Source organism: Canis aureus, chromosome 33 (genome assembly GCF_053574225.1).
Source record: "Canis aureus isolate CA01 chromosome 33, VMU_Caureus_v.1.0, whole genome shotgun sequence".
Taxonomy (NCBI): domain Eukaryota; kingdom Metazoa; phylum Chordata; class Mammalia; order Carnivora; family Canidae; genus Canis; species Canis aureus.
The window spans coordinates 20,143,395-20,161,297 of record NC_135643.1 but is presented as its reverse complement, the minus strand read 5'-3'; the positions used below and the strand labels follow the sequence as shown (position 1 = coordinate 20,161,297).

At 37.3% G+C, this 17,903-nt stretch overlaps 1 long non-coding RNA gene across 4 annotated transcripts in view; it reads left to right on the top strand.

The window, feature by feature from the left end:
- The first annotated feature begins 2,035 nt into the window (after positions 1–2,035).
- Positions 2,036–17,903, top strand: part of LOC144304375 (uncharacterized) — an 85,361-nt gene continuing 69,493 nt past the window's right edge. For all 4 annotated transcript variants that reach the window (XR_013371268.1, XR_013371270.1, XR_013371269.1 and 1 more), the window contains exon 1: positions 2,036–2,162. This is a non-coding gene — a long non-coding RNA (uncharacterized LOC144304375). The remainder of the gene's footprint in view (positions 2,163–17,903) is intronic.

Here is a 17,903-nt window from a genome sequence, read left to right as displayed (position 1 = left end):
AGAACAAGTTTCCTGGGAGGCTCATTAATATCCTGCAGAACCAATGACTCACCACGAATCACCTTTGGAAAAGTCATGTTGTCTTGTTTAATGTGAGTCCTTCAAAGGGCACTGAATAATATGTTAAACATTTTCTAAACATACATTTATTTATTCCAAAAAACAAATACAAACTGGTTTTTACATGCTTCCCTCAATTTTTCAATTGAATGTTTAGCACTAAAACACAATGTGTTAAAGATGATCCTCAAGGAAGCTAACCTACATGTAACCTTCCTGGGGTCACTAGATAGGATGAAGATGAAATGCAGGCACCATCTGCCACAATATCCAGGACTATAACTTATATATTATTAATGTTTCAGATTAGTTGCCTCCCAAATGAGATTTTGGAAAACACTTACTAACTTGGTCTTAGATCATATTTTAAAATGGGATACAGATATTTTATTCCACAGTACAGGAGATTTTAAGTCTTTAAGGGAGGCCATTATTTTTCTCAACACTGGGTCAATTGCTGACTCCCAGAGCCTTGTATTTTTTGAAAAGTTTTCTGTATTTTTCTATTTGGGGCCTACAGCTGGCTTTTCTAAGTGCCTATGGCATATCTTTGCACAAAATTGGGGTTCTTGTCTTTTCTATTTCTGCTTGGATATTCTTCAGTGGTTAGAAGTATGAGCTTAGACTGGTCAGAATGTGGTTAGAAATCTAGCTCCCACTTTTTAGCTTGGGACTTTGGCCATGTTACTTTGTATTGGTAAGCCTTTTATTATTGACCTATAGAAAGAGAGTAATGATAGAACTTGTTTCACGTAATTGTGATGACTAGCTGACATAATGCTTTTAAAGTAAATGATATGGTACAGGCCATCACCCACTAACTGGTAACTATTCCTAAGATCATGGCTTAAAACTTTAGTTTGCCTTAGAAATATGGGGGAGCTTATTAAAACACAGGCTTCTGAGCCCTATCCCCAGAGTTCTGATTCAGTGCCCCTGGGGTGAGGCCTGAGAATCTGCATTACTGCCAACTTTCTAGGTGTTGCTGATGCTGTTGGTATGAAAACCACACATCATTGCCATAGAGTAACTGTTCTATAAAAAGAGAAGCTGTCACGGTGATGATGTTGTATTTATAAGAGGAATTTACAGATACATGAATTGGACACATTTAGGAAAATTCTGCATCTAGGGGTATCTGGGTGGCTCAGTCAGTTAAGTGGCCAACTCTTGATTTTGGCTCAGGCCATGATGTCAGGCTTGGGGATCAAGCCCCACATTGGGCTCTGCACTCAGTGGGGAATCTGCTTGAGGATTCTCTCTCTCACTCTCCCTTTGCCCCTCCCCCTGCTCTCTCTAAAATAAACATTTTTTTTTTTTTTAAAGAAAACTGCATTTAGGCAGAGTGATTGTCTTAACCTAGGGTCTACTAAGAATAGGATTTGTAAAGAAAAATAATAAACATCTTCAACTGGTCTGCACTGGTCTTGCACTGGCCTGGGATGGTTTCCTTCTTTCAAAACAGTATTGCGTTGGAACTGAGTGCTGGGTAGCAATATTTTGTTTCCATTGTTTTGTATCAAATCCCCTTGTTATGGCATATGGTGGTCTGACATATTAGAGCCCATTTTAGATTCTCTAAGGTCTGTCTCAATGATGTGATTAGGATGATTCTCCCCTAAAACTTACCCAGTGAGAAGTAACACTCATGAGTCATTGGGGACCCCTGAGTGTGCAGCCTGGACAAGAATCATTGAAAAGTTCATCTTTTCACCTTAGAACAGATGGAAGCAGCTAGAGTAAATGATAGACAGAAGGGGAACAGACTTCATTACACCTTCTGAGTTAATATTGACCTGGGAAAAATACAATGATTTCAAAGTTTGTCCTGATAACTGAGAAGCCTTCTTAATTAGAGGTAATGTCAAAAAGGTGGCTATTCCCCAAAATTCCTGCCCACCTACCATCTGCTACTGATAAAGGTTGGCAATTAAGAAATGTTAAGAGTAAGTTCTAATTACCTTCCTACCCTTGTATCTTGTTCCCTTGTTGCTCTTTGATAGCCTTAATTGAAGCCCACATGTGAATCACATCTTCTGCTGCATGCTGGCTCCTTCTGCCTGAATACACAGAAATCATCATAAATCCTAAGTTGCCCTCTGGTAAGCGTACGCTGTTAGAAACATAATCTTATACTTCTCAACTTTTCTGTGTATATTCATCTGATTTTACTGTACTGTTGTGAGTGTGGCAGTGATAGCAGCTCTAAATTTAATTCCCCAAGAATGGCACTTGCCAATTGGCCTAATCCTCTTCTTCGGTAAATTTGATGATGCAGTGGAAGTGGCAGCCTTTCTCACCAAGCCCTCACCATGTGTAATGAGATCCATGTGGTCATATCCTATTGGTGTCACCTCTTCTTTTTATAAGTCATAGGAACAAATTTTAGAATCTCTATTTTCAGTAGAGAGATTTTATTTTCTGTGCTTTGGGTACTGCCAGTAGAGAACAGAAAAAGAAGAACATTATGATTTTGGAAGTAATTTATGGCTGCTGAGTCTCTGGTTATATAGAAATAAGAGCTTGTTTGCCCTCCTACTGCCAGATAAGAATTGACATTCCAACACAATGTTGCTATGGTGTTTTTTGAAGGAGAGATTCACCTCACTGCACTGACCTGGAAAAACACAAAATAATTGTTTCATTGAGGCCATCATAAATATATCTCTACAAGTAGTGCCCAGAATCCACAGATCTTCAAATATCTGAGTTTATGAAATTTATTTATATCTAGCATCTGTTCAATTTTTTCAGTAATTATTTTAGCAAAAACTGAGGAGCCAGATCCTGATAATTTTCTCCTTTATCACACAATTCAAAAATGCAGCAAAATACAGGCAGTTATTCTTTGTGGAGCACTTACAGGAGCAAAACCATATGCTGTTCTTGTTTGGGATAATTATAAATCTTTAAATATTTAAATGCACTTGTCTTTGAAACTAGTATCAACTCCAAAACAAACAATTTAATATGAATAACTCAACACCTAGAATGTCTATGTACCACGCAGTTAATTAAGTCTATTCATGTATCCACACAAACAATTGCAAATGGCTTTCATGTGTTTGCATGAATAACCAAAGTAAGTTATAAATTTGTATTTTCTTTTCTTTTAAAATAGTCCATCAGGACTTGAAACCATTGAGTTGTAAAGTTGAGCCTTCAAAATCATCCAGTCCAGAGATTTTCAAGTTTGACTATGCATTATAACAAGCTTTGGATTTAAAACACATAAATCGCAGGTATTTATGAATATGAATAAGAATTTGAGATTCTTACTGTGTCTTCAATGGGAAACTGGCATGTCTATTTTTTAGGTGTTTCACAAATCATTCTGATGGGCATCTGTATCAGTTTCCTAGAACTTCCATAAAAATTACTGTAAACTGGGTAGCTTAATTAAACTGAAATTCATTATCTCATAGTTCAGGAAGCTAGAAGTGAAAAACCAAGGGGTTGGCAGAGCCAAGCTCCTGAAAGCTCTGAAAGCCTCTTCCAAGCTTCTGTGATTGCTGGCAATCCTTGGCAATCCTTCGCATTCCTTGGCTTGCAGTTGCATCGCTCCATTCTCAGCTTCTGTTGGCATTGTATGGCCTTCTTCCTTGTGTGTCTGTTTCTCCAGGTCTCTCCTTATAAGGACATTCATAGGGATTAGGGATTAGGAATTGACCATATTTGGGGAAATTTAATCACTAAAAAACCTGAAGTGAAAAGTATTGATCTAATTTCTCTGAGGCCCACCGATACTATTGATATAAAATGGAGAAGTTAAGCAACTTGTATTAGTTACCTATTACATCATAAGAAATTTCTTCCTAAATTAAAATAACAAATCTTTATTATTTAACAGTCTCTGAGGGTCAGGGATTCAGCTTAATTGGGTGGTTCTAACTCAGAATCTCTTAGGAGGTTGTAGTCAACCTGGCCTCTGAGGATATAGTCATCTGATGGCTTAAATAGGGTTAGGTCCACTTAAAATCTCACTTAGTTCACCACTCTAAGTTGACTTTAGGCCATAGTTCCTCACTAGGTCAGCCTCTCCATAGAGATGTTCAATCGCAGGGAAGACTCTATTTACATGGAAGATATGGCAGTGAACGTTCACTGAAGTCAATGATCTGAGATGGAGAGAAAGGACATGAACCAAGACAGAAGCCATAATGACTTTGGTAACCCAATCTTGGAAGTGACATACCATGATTTCTGCCATATTTAATTGATCACACAGATAAATCCTAACACAGTGTGGGAGGGGACTTATACAAGGGTTAATATCAGCAGGTGAAGATCATTAAGAACCATCCTGGAAGCTAGCTACCATTAGTGAGGAGTCAGGCATCTTGATTTCAGGCCTAGAAGATTAAACAGTAGCTGTCAAGGTGAATCCAAGGGTTAGCATCACTTGGGAGCTGATTTAAAAATGCTCACTCTTAGGGGTCTGGGTGGCTCAGCTGGTTATGCATCTGACTCTGATCTCAGCTCAGGTATTGACCTCAGGGTGGTGAGTTCAAGCCCCATGTTGGGCTCCACTCTGGGCATGGAGCCTTAAGAAAAATGCTAAATCTCAGATCTCACCTTCAATCTACTGAAGTAGAACTTAAATCTTAATAAGATCTCCAAGTGATTTGTATGCACCCTATATTCTGACTCTGCAGAAGCAAATTACTGATTCAGAGACACTGCCCTTTTCAAAGTAATTCCCTTGGTAGTACAGCTAGTCAAAAGAAACTGTCATTGCTTGAAATCTGCTAGGAATTTTGCATTGGACCAGATCATAAGACACCCTAAGAAACTGAGAGCCCTGAGAGCCAACATAGGACAATTCTCCTACGTGCACCCTTCTCTTGCTGCAATGAAAGGCTGCTGTCCCCTCCCCATAGAGGACAGACATAGCAGTGGGGTTGACCAGGTAGCCTGTAACACACACACTTAAGCAGAACAATTTGGGTTCAATGAGCCTGAAACAGGGAAAGATATTCCCACACAAGAAGATAAACCTGGCACAGGTTGTATGGGCTATTTTTTTTTTTTAATTTTTATTTATTTATGATAGTCACAGAGAGAGAGAGAGAGAGAGAGAGGGGCAGAGACACAGGCAGAGGGAGAAGCAGGCTCCATGCACCGGGAGCCGGACGTGGGATTCGATCCCGGGTCTTCAGGATCGCGCCCTGGGCCAAAGGCAGGCACCAAACCGCTGCGCCACCCAGGGATCCCTGTATGGGTTCTTTATCTCTTAGTAAGAAAGTGTTCGATGCCCAAAGTCCATTCCCATGAGGCCAAGCAGGGGTTGGAAGACTGTGAGCATGAGATTGCCTTACACACGCAGATTTTTCTAGGTAGTATAAAATATTTATTTAACGTCATATTGTTTTTTTCTTTTTTTACACATAGTAACTGTAATGTGATCTTTAAAAGCTTCTAAGACATGAAGAAGTAAACAAAAAATGCATATAGTTTAAAGAGGAAAGAGTCAATAAGATCAGACACAGAGATGGTCCAGATGTTGGAATTTTCAGACAGAGTTTTTAAATAAGTATGAGGGATATGTTAAATATTCTAGAGGAAAGGTTAGCAACTTAAAGGAAAATAGGAGAGAAAAACTAGAAAAGAATCAAATGGGATTCCTAGGGATAAAAAATATATGAAATAATAAAAGGGGGCCTGGTTTGTTTAATCAATTAAGCATCTGCCTTCACCTCAGGTCATGATCTCTGGGTCCTCAGATTGAGCCCCGTGTTAGGCTCTCTGCTCAGCAGGGAGTCAGCTTCTCCCTTTCCCTCTGTGCTCATTCTCTCTCTCTCTCTCTCAAATGAATATGTAAAATCTTTAAATTTCTTTTTAAATCATAAAGAATTTATTTGATAAGCTAATGTGGTCCGGGCGCAGATGGGAAAAGATTCAGTGAACTTGAATCAATGTCAATAGAACTTATCAAATCTGAAACCTATGAACATAGATAAAAATATTAATGAATGAAATCAAGCAATACATGAAAAAGATAATGCAGTTTAATCAAACAGAGTTTATCTCAGAAATGCAAATTTGTTCAGCACTAACGTTTTTACCAATTTAATTACCATATTAAGAAGAAAATAGCATGAAATAACCACCTATTTGCATAGGCATTTGATAAATTTCATGAAATAGTCGTCACTTTGCCTTTGAGATTAGAAGAAACACAAGGATGTCAACTCTGACCATTATGTTATAATGTGATGTATTTTATATATTGAAATCACAGATCCTTACCAAGTAAGCTTAGTCAGTCCTATCTATGAAAATGTCCTCTATTTGTAGGCTTTTTAATTTTTGTTTTCTTCTAGCAATTTGCAGATAAATATACCGTAGTGATAGTCTTGAACTTTCGTGTCCTTCAAAGTCTCAGGACTTCCTTTTATTAATCCAAAGTCCTATATATCAGATACTGTGCTAGGTGATAATATTATTTACAGGCCTTGTCATTAAAGAACATACAAATAGGTGGAGAAGGCAAAATAATAAATGGGAATTTATAATCAATAGAGGTTGACACATGCTACTACAGAGATAAGCAAAGACTATTAGAGGCACATAAGAGGGGATTAACCTAATATGGGAAGGTGAGGCCAGACAGAAGTAAGGGAAGTCTTCTAGGAGCAGGGGAATGTTAATCCTCAAGTTTGACTGCTGTTTAGTAGTTTCATTCTATCAGATTCCGAGTCACAAGCACCAAATTCAAAGTAGTCAGAAGAATTCCCTAGTGATCCCACATACATTTGGCCTTCTTTATGAGATAAGTAAGCCAGAGACAACACACATTCATTTATTTCCACATGAGCAAGGGCGTGTGAATCCAGCTGCAGCCTTGCCAAGGGTTAACGGTCCAGTGTGACATTCTGCTGGACCTTCGTTTAATGGATACTGTATGTGGCCACTCATGCTGACCAGTCCTTCCTGATCTGGGTACTATTCCTACTTTGCCTGGAACCATCTGATTTATTCATAATTTTCTGTACTAGCTATTCCCAATTCATGTGTATAGAGAGAAGGAAACAATGGGCAGTATTAACATCTTTATGTATTCCCACAGAGGAAAGGACAGTGAAGAGGTGTTTTGACAGAAGGAATTACAAGTGCAAAGACTCGGAAGTAAGAAAGAAATGGCTCTTTTAGGGAACTGCAAGTGCTTCAAAATGAGTAGGTTTTGAATGCAAGTGTGGGAGGGAGGGCCAGAGGGTGGAGTTGAAGAAGGAAGCAAGGGCCAGGCCATAAGAGGACCTAGATATCACACTGGGGAGTTTCAACTTTCCTTTTCCTTAGGCCAATGGAAAGCTATTGAAAGGTTTTAAGAAAGAAATTGTGTCATTGCCTGATTGAGTTTTGTTTTAAGAAATATTACCCTAGTGACAATGTGAAAAGTGAACTTAAGGGGGCAAGATAGGAGTCTTGGAAACCATTTAGAAAATTGTTACCTGGGTGGACTGCAGAAAGATGACGCCATAATTCAAGGTGCTGGTGCTAGGGTGGAAAGGAAAGGACAGATTCAAGAGATTGAGTAGATAGCACTTAGTGGTTAATTAGACACAAGGAGTGACATGGGATAATTATGCTTTAGCCCTTCCTCCTACAGCATTCATCAAAGGACATTTCTGTACTATTGTGTGTTCTTCTGCTGTGTTTTATACTTCTTCACCAAAGCTTGCATTTCTCAATCATCTTGTTAAAAGCCTGAAAATGTTCATCCATTTATAATGCTTTATATTGCCAGTTTGTAAGACAGCAAAAATAAAATGTATCTTTGAATAAACTATCACATCACTTCTCGAGAAAAAACCGTGAACATAATACTCAAGTATACATAAGATAAATGTGGGATGCAATTTTTATCTATTGTGATCTAACTTCACATGTTTATTTGCATGGAACCTTGAACTAAAAGAAATCTAAGGAAAGAAGTATTTCAAATCACTTTCTGGTTAATTCTAAATTAACCAGAATTCTCTTTATATCAATATTCATTATTGAAAATCTTATTAAAATGAAATTGTTAAAACCCTGTTTTACTATATCTTGCCAAACATAATTTTTTGATGAGTCAAGGTTATTTTTGTATTCATAAGTAATCATTATAAGTATCACTGCTTAATCACCCTTCATCTACTCTGTATTCAGTAATAACTTCATTCATTAAGCATACCAGAGGAAGAGGAAGATACTTTTTTTTTTTTTTTAAGAAATGAACAACCTAGTATAGAAAGTTACATAGTTTCAAGGGGAATTTTAGATTTGACTTTTAGGAATGCTATTGAACTTAGTGTGTGTGTGTGGGGGGGGGGTTGGAGACATCAGGTGGTTTCATTTGTGGACATAGGGGGCCCACTATTGCAAAGGGGTCCACCTGGTATGTTCAAGGACAGCAAAGGAAGTGAGTATGACTAGAAATGAGTGACCAAGAAGAGGTATACAAGATAAGGTCTGACATTTGATGAGATGAGCACTGGATGTTATACTTCATGTTGGCAAATTGAATTGAAATAAAATATTTAAAATAAACCAAGATAAGGTCTGAGGAGTTACCAGCTATGACTGATTTAAAACAACTGCCAAATTCTTTGACATTCTTCTCATCAAAGGTGGAGCCTAGGTTCTGTTTCCTTAAATCTATGCCTGGAGACTGGTTGGCCAATATCATAGAGTTGGAAGTTATGCTGTGCCAGTTTCTAGCTCCAAACATTAAGAAATCAACACCATCTACCTTCTTTCCCTTGAGATACTTGCTCTTGGAGCACAACTATGAGGCCTCAAAAAGAGCAAACCACTTGGAGAGGTTACTTGTAGGTTCCAGCTAACAGACCTCTGACAGCATCAGTTTTCAGACTTGTAATCGAAAAGGCCTGTTGGATGATTCCAGGCCAGCCACCATCAGACTCCAAGTGCATGAGAGAGCCTGAGAAAGAATCATTAGCTGAACTTAATCAATCCCAGATATGATAATAAAATGTAACTTTATATAATATGATAATAATGAGATATAATATACAACATAATCAGTGTTTCTTCATCCACTAACTTTTGGGGCGATCTGTTACAAAGAAATAGGTAAATGATCAGAACACCAGGTTCTATATCCAGGAAGTCTTTTTTGGTCATTGTGAGGCTTCTATCCTGAGTTAAAGAGGCCACCAAATTTGAGCTGAAGATTAATATGATTTGCCTAATATATATTTTTAAAGATTTTATTTATTCATGAGAGACACAGAGAGAGAGAGAGGCAGAGACGACGCAGGCAGAGGGAGAAGCAGGCTCCCACAGGAAGCCTGATGTGGGATTCAATCCTGGGACTCTGGGATCATGCCCTGAGCTGAAGGCAGACACTCAACCACTCAGCCACCCAGGCGTCCCTGCATTATATTTTTAAAGGATCACTGTGAGTGCTGATTTGATAAAACACCGTAAAGGGTAAGGGGTGGAAGGAAGAAAATTAGGCCAGTGATGTAACTAAGGTATGAGCCCATGGTGTTTGGGATAGAGGTGGTAGTAGTGAAGTACGTAAGAACTGCTCGCAATCAGGATACGCTTAAAGGAAGATTGAATAAGATTTCTTGAAAATACTGATGTTGGCAGGGTCAATTGGGTGGATCAGTTGGTTAAGGGTATACCTTTGGGTCAGATTATGATCCTGGGGACCTGGGATTGAGCCCCACATGGGGCTCCCTGCTTGGTGGGGAGCCTGCTTGTCCCTCTCCCTCTGCCTGCCACTCCCCTTGTGTTTTCTCTCTCTCTCTCTCTGTGTCAAATAAATAAATAAAGTCTTTAAAAAAATTAAAAAAGCAAATATTGATGTGGGCATAGTCTACTTTCATATACACATTCTCCCAAGAGTCATCCTTATTTATAAACATTTCCCTCTTAGTATAGAGCAGAGTATATTAATAATTTTTACCTTATTTCAGTCTATTTTATTAGCATATTTGAAGGGAATGTTGGAGCATCAGGTACTTGCTGTTTCTCTATATACTGTTTCATTCTATGGAAGATACTTTACCTGGTCACTGGTGGCCACTTCTGCAGCTCTCATTAAACTTACCCCAAATAAGTATTCCCTCTGCCCTCTTTGCTTAAAGTAAGATAAATGAAGGTTAGAGAAAGAGTGAACTAGATGTTACCTGGAGCCCATCTAGTTATTTTTATCTGATTTCTCTCACCCAGGGAATGACTTAATTAGACAGCCGCTGTTCTCACTATTACGCTGTGGAAATTTTTACTTTGGTGAATCACCTTGTCTGATAAAAAGAAATATATAATTAAGACCTATGGGAAACCATGACACTTTGTAGCAGCTTCCACATTGGCTACACACATGTAAAAATACAGTACGCCAAGTCAACTGTGCATTAAAACAAAGTTTGCTTCCTGTGAAAACTTTGTTCAAGATGATGAAAAGAATGAATTTAGGATGAATTTAAAAATGAAAGGAAATGATCCAAACATCATTCAAAATAACAGAGAAATGAAGAATTCTAGGGATTCTGGATATGAATGTGTTCAGGAGAGAAAAGCTGATGGAATATGAGTTGTCATCAAAAGTATAAATACTAAACCCCATGAGACCAAATGCTCTAACCACCCTCTAACACTGCAGGGTGAGCATTTGTCACATGAAATCCAAGTGTAGTTTGTCTCATCCAATGTGTAAGTCTGAACCAGTAATCATACAACTTTAAAGCACAATTTTCCAATGAAGAGAACCACCAGTCTATAGGTAATGCTTAATTTTTGCTGGATAAGATCTCATAATTCAACCCATAAGATGCCAAATGCTAGCCAAATGGAAAGTGCCCTTCACAACTTGACTCTGAAAGCATTTGTTTTGGGAGATAAAGTAATATTTTGACTTTGACTTTGCATCTGAAGAAAAGAGTGACCATGTCCAAGATTCCTACAAAATTATAAATAAAAGGAAAATTTGATGCCTGGTTACAACAGCTGCTGGGCCATGTGCAACACCATTTCAGGGGCAGGTAAGAAATGAAGCATGAAAATACAGTAGTGGCACCATCAGAGAGCCACATGAGGAATCCTTTGAAATTATAACCTAATTGGGCCTCTGGGAAGAGACTGCCTTAGCAAATGCAAGTATTCATTCATCACATTCTGAAATATCATTTCTTCTCTTTTATTTAAATCTCAATAAATATTAAGAAAAAGCTTTGTAATACTTATTGCCAATTAAGGAAAAAAATGAAGCATCATATTAATGGAAATAATTATCAGAATTCTAGATCTATCATTAACAGGTACACCTGGGCAATTAATGTCCTGTTTGGTGACAGTTTTCCCAACAGTAAAACTTCAGTTAAAATAGCTTTTCTCACACTCCTCCTCAAGTCCTTGCTTTGTTTGTTTTTTTAGATTGGTTCACCCTAGACTATGGTGTGGAAATGCAGGTGTTGGTCCTTGGGCACAGCCTGCCGTGTACATGAGCCAGTGGAGAAGTGGAGGTCCTCCTTTTCATCATCTAGACACAGATAACACCAAGACTATAACAACAATACAGAAGAGCCAAAGGACTGATTTATGGAAAGACTGGGATACATAAAAAAGAGAAATTATGGTGGAGGAGGCAAAAGTCAACACAACAAATATTAGCTTGTCCAGAGTAAGCACTGCACAGGGAAAGAGTATGTAAGTCCTGGAGTGTACCTTCCTTCTTAGTCTGCCTTCCCAGGTTCTACAGGGAAATGGAGATGGCAACTAGAGAAGAGGCTTGAGGCTCAGGTCCCTCAACAGGAGTGGAGATGAGTCTTGCCCTGTTGTTTGTGTAGTAGTATAAACTGCAGTAAGGTTCATCCCTAGAGCTTTTACTTCTAAATTTTTAATGATTACGTATGGTGAATAATCACATATGCTCATATCTCCCGAAAGCATTTCATTCATTCATTCGCTCATATATACATTCATTTTTTAAGTATTAAATGAATGCTAACTCTCTGCCAAGTTAATGGTAAAATAGTAAACAGGTCATTTAAGCAAGAAAGTTTTATACTGTGACTAGTGCTCTTAAGCTATTAAACAGGGAGGTGAGTGAGAATTGCAACAGAATAAGGACTGCTCTAGGTAAGATGATCAGGATGGTCTCTGAGGAAATAATATCTGAGCTAAGATTTTTGTCTATAAAATTGAGATATAATTATATCAAGCTTGGAGGTTTTTGGTAAAGATTAAAAGATACGACGTGTGCAAAGTGATTACCACTGTATGGTTCCTACTTAGCACTCATACATATTAGAAAACAGTCGTTGTCCATGTTATTTTCATCCTTATTCTTCATGATATCCTGCCAAGATGTGCAAAGAAGTTATTATTGATTCTATTTAATAGATGAGGAAACTGTAAACCAGAAAGGTTGAAAGATTTTCTGCGACCACACAACTAGTAAGTGGTTGAGCCAGGACTCAAACCCCAGTCTTTGACTCTAATTCCAATGTACTTTCAGCACACACTCTCAAATCACTTGGAAGCAGCACTTATTTATCTGTCTGTCTCTCCATCTCTCCATTCATACCCACGTAACTACCTATGTATCCATTTATATTAGTCAGGGTTCTCCAGAGAGGGAAAAAAAAAGAAATGTATATTTGTATCTCTGCTAATACTTTTCCTACCTAGCTATTCTATGTAATATATGTCATAATATATATGATATATCATATATATGATATATATGTGTGTATATGTATATATGTGTGTGTATATATGTATATGGAAAAATAGGTATTTATTTTATATATACATTCTTTTATATATACACCATATATATATATATATATATGGAGATAGAGAGGTATTTATTTATTTATTTTTGAGAGATATTTATTTTAAGGAACTGGCTCATGTTATTATGCTTGTAGGTCTGACAAGTCTGAAATTTGTAGGGCAGGTGAGAAGGTTGGAAATTCCAGTAAAAGTTGCACTCTTGAGTCTTCAGGTAGTCTGGAGGCAGAATGCCTTCCTTTTCAGGGACCTCAGTGTTTTCTCTTGGGGTCTTCAACTGACTGGATGAGGCCTACTCACAAAGTGGAGAAGAATCTGCTACTCAAAGTCTACCCATTTAAATGTTAATCACATCTAAAACTATATCTTCATAGTTGTATCTACACTGGTACTTCCAAACAACTGGGCATTCTAGTCTAGTAAAATTGACATATGAACTTATCTACCTACCTATCTACCTGCCTACCTGTCTAGGAGTTCATACTACCTTTTGTCATAGGATTTACATTAATCTATTGAATAAAAGGAAGCTCTCTATTAGTTTCAGCTGTGGGTTTGGGAGTTATGGACAATTCAGATTCTAGCAAGCATTCTTTTCCATGAGTGCTCCTTGATATAATGTACTTCTTGTTTTAAATACCATTATAAATCATGTTTTATTTGCATGCATTACAGTGGATGTTCACCACTGTTCAGGTATATGATACAACTATTTTATTTTTTTTCCTTCAGCTTAACTAAACAAACCAAGTGCTTACACAAAATAACTTCCCACAAACTCATTCTGACATTACAATGTGAAAGACTCCAAGAGGAGAAAACTACCCTTTCCTTTGTGTATGAGGGTATGGGTTTGATTCTTGGTCATTCATAAAATCACATAAAACAAATATTTTGTGAGTTTGACAAAAATATCAGTTGAAGAAATGGATATCTCAGTTCTATCCATTATTTTTGTAATATAATGTCTAATATTTATTATGATAACCTGTAATGTATACATTTTATGCACATAAATATTATTTATAATTGTCAAAATGAACACAAACTAAATACTTAATAACAAACAAATGGCTAAATATAGGGTATGTTTTGCAGCCCTACAGAATGTTTTACAAGACTTTTTTTTTAAGACATGGGATACTGCTTATAAATTTATGCAATTGAAGATATATTCCCTCTTTATAATATCTCAAATATGTAAAAAATGCATAGACCAGAAGGGTATTTACTTGAAAACATATAGTTATTATCTATAATGACTATAATCTTTGGACAGAAGTCTATGGATGATTTTACTTGGCTTCATTATATTATCTTTATTAAGATTAGCTTTTATGCCACACTTGCACACTTTTGGAATAGTAAAAATAAATAAATCTTGCCTACAAGGAAAAATAAATGAAAAGGAAAAAAGAAACTTAGGTATTCTGGTTCCATAAAGTGAACTTGAGTGGTTTATTTTGTGGTATATGATCTCTTTTGGTTTTCATCCTTTTATACTAAAATAAGAAAAACAGGGTTATAAGCCTTCTGATTATCAAACTTTTATAGCTTTAGGAAAGAAATTCTAGAAAAAAATTCATTTCTCAGTTTCAATTTGTAGCTCTAGATGCTCACCCCAAGAAGCTTCTCTTAAATTAATGATGAGTGTAACAACCAGCTTGTGTGACTATGCTGACATTGTTTCTCTACCCAGAGTGCACACATCTCTCCCACTAACTTGGGTCAACCTTCAAGGCCCACACTAGCCCTGGCTCTCCAAAAAGTCTCTCAGATACCTCAAGCCCAGAGTAATCTTTCTTTCTCATATTCAGCACATCATGTGTTCGCATTAATTGTAAGGCTAAATCCTTCCCTGAACTCCACCTCCTTTCTCTCCCATTAGTTGTCCTTTTTTAAATGTTTTTCAGATTTACCAAAGCCCTATTCTTTCCTGTATATACATGTGCAAACTTCTGACTGAACATCTTGCAGCAAGCTCTCCCACTCTCCCGCCTTCACAGCACAGCTGACCCTGTGTTCTCTCCACTCCCTCCTGTGGATCGGGGAAAGCAAACTCTAGACTCAGATGGGACTGACTGCATTACAATTACCTGTAACCTTCTAATTCTCAAATCCAATTGGCTATTCTTTCTTTCTTTCTTTTTTTTTTTAGAATAACAGGTTTTATTTTTGTGATTTTTTATTTATTCATGAGAGACACAGAGAGAGAGAGGAAGGGACATAGACAGAGGGAGAAGGAGGCTCCTCATAGGGAGCCTGATGTGGGACTCAATCTCTGGACCTGGGATCATGCCCTGAGCCAAAGGCAGACGCTCAACCACTGAGCCACCCAGGCATCTCTCGAATTAGCTATTCTTAATATTGTTCTCCTGTGCTCTTTGTATGGTAACTGAAATTATTGGCCGCTACCCCCTCATGAAAAGCTTTTCCTTTGGCTGCCACCTCACTCTCTTCTTATTTTTCTTCCACTTTTCAGATCGCTCTATATAATTCTTCTTTACTGGATTCTCTGTCTTTTCTATCTCACTTGGGGCTGGCACTCCCCAGGATTATGGTTTATTATTTCTTTTCTTGTCTTCTTTTGTTGCATCTACTTACTCTGAGTGATTTCATCTACTCCCAGGGCTTCAACTAGAATCAACTCAATAATAACTCTCAATGATGTTAATTGAATGCATTTTTTCTCCTGAGTTTCAGACTTACATCTCTATCTATCCTTGACTTTTCTGCAGATACCTAAAACACTACATATTAAAACTGAACTAATTCAAGACCACTCTTACCTCTCACTGCTCACCCCCACCCCCCTGCTCCAACCAATGATGATTGGTGGCATCACCTGCTCCTGGGGAAAGAATCTTTGTATATCTTTAATTTCTCTCCTTTTCTCTCACTATCCTCAACCTACTCACAATATAGTATTAAGTATTTATCATTATTTAGCAAGATTATTGCAATAACCCCTTAACCTTTTTCCTTTTCTCTATTCCACTCCCATGTAATCCCCTTCCATACTAAAGCCAGAGTTCTATTTTATTTTTCACAGTAATCATTATTCCTGATAACCCTTTACTTGTGTTCCACTACTTAATAAAGCCCAGGCTCCTTAGGAGAACACAGGAGAACTTTCTTGATTGAACCTCTCCATTCCTCCACAAAGTTCTTTGGGTTTAGCTGTTAGTTTATGGCTAGATACTGTCCTATTTTCTATATTTATTTTACTTTCTCTTTTAATCTGTGCTTCTACTTTCTATTCTTTATACATACCATATTTTGTCTATCTACCCAAAATACATATCCTGCAATTGCTATTTATTTGTAAATTCCTTCTCAGAAATAGCCTTATGTAAATTTTTTCCTAAAACACCCACCTAGAAATAACCAGTGACTTTCGTGTGTTTCTATACTATTTATCTTTCTCAGAATGAATTTTTTTTACCACATTTATCTGTATCACTAAAATGTGAAATGTTTTCCCAACATAATTATAAGACTTCTGAAGATAATATGATTCTGATTTTTCTTTTGAATTCCCTATAAAACTTACAACAAGGATGAACTATGGTACTACTCAATGAATATTTAATACATATATTTTACAATTTAGAAGTCTCTTTGGTGAATCACATGAGTCTGCTTCATAGTTTTTCAGTTCACTTGGCTATAATTCCACAAGTACCTACAACAACAAATAAAGGTCATTGGGTTTCATTGTTTGTTTATGGCTTAGGACTGCCCTGCTATTTTCTTGTTATCTGTCTTAAGGAGAATGAGCTTAGGAAGGTTTTTTACAAAAGAGAAACAAATATGCATTGCATCTTCTGGGAATTTTGAGAAGAGTAATTTTTATTTTAAAATGTATAGTTAGCCTCAGGGAAAATAATGAAGTTGATGGTTTGTGTTGGTGACACTCCCAACTGTTCTTACAGTATCTTGTCCCTTCTCTTTACAATCTCATTTTTCTACAAGGACATGGTGCTCTTTGGGGCTCCTCATGAAAACCCAACCTTGAAAAGGTTACTATCCTTTCTTAAAATTCTTATTCCTTCATACTTCATTACAGATTGTTTTTTATTGCTCTAATGAATTAAGTGGCTTAGATATGAGTGATTAAAAACATTTTAATATGTTACCAATCACAGATACATTTGAATTTTAAAAGATATCTCTGAAGATACATGGTTTTTAATTGTATCTTCTTAAATGTGAAATTTCAGTTGCTTGAGAGCAAGGGAGATGGTGGCACTAAGGTATGCTGACACAAAGATACTTGGCTACTCCCTTTGTTATATTTATTTGAATAGGTACTGGGAGTTGGCAATGTGCACACTCCTTTATAAGACTGACCTCACTTCCAATACCAGCTGCAAGATTGGATGTCACCAAAGCCACCCTCATTTCTGACCAGCTGGCCACAAATTCAGGGGTTCCATGACAACCCAATAATTTTCAGGAAGGCTCAAAGGACTTACTGAAAGCATCATACTTATAATTAATTTTATTATAGTAACAGGATATAAACTAGAACCAGCCAAGAGGAGAGGTACCCAGGGCAAAGTTTGGGAGAGCTCCAAATGCAGAGTTTTGGGGGGATGTATGACTGACCCTTTCAGAATCAAAGAGTGAAATAGTTTACCCAAGCTGTGGTTTCCAAAGTTTTATTGAAGCTTCATTATGTGGGCATAACTGAATAAAACATTGGCCATATGGTTGAACTCAATCTCCAGCCTCCTCAGAGGTAAAGTCAATATCACCTGGTTAAAAGTCCAAACTCTGTAAACACATGATTGGTCTTTCAGGCATAAAGAGTCCTCTTTCTGAGTTTTTTCATTAGCATAAACTATCTAGGGGCCCACCATAAGTCACCCCATTAACATAAACTAGCAAATGTGGTCCAGGGGTCCACACTTGATAACAAAGATAGCTCTATTGCTTGGGACATTCCAAGGGTTAAGAGGTTGTTTCCTAAGAACTGGGGACAAGAGCCAGCCAGATCCTTTATTACACAATAATAAATACACAAATTTAACAACTTGCTTACCAAGCAGAAGAAAATTGAGTTCTTTAGATTTCCACATGTGCAT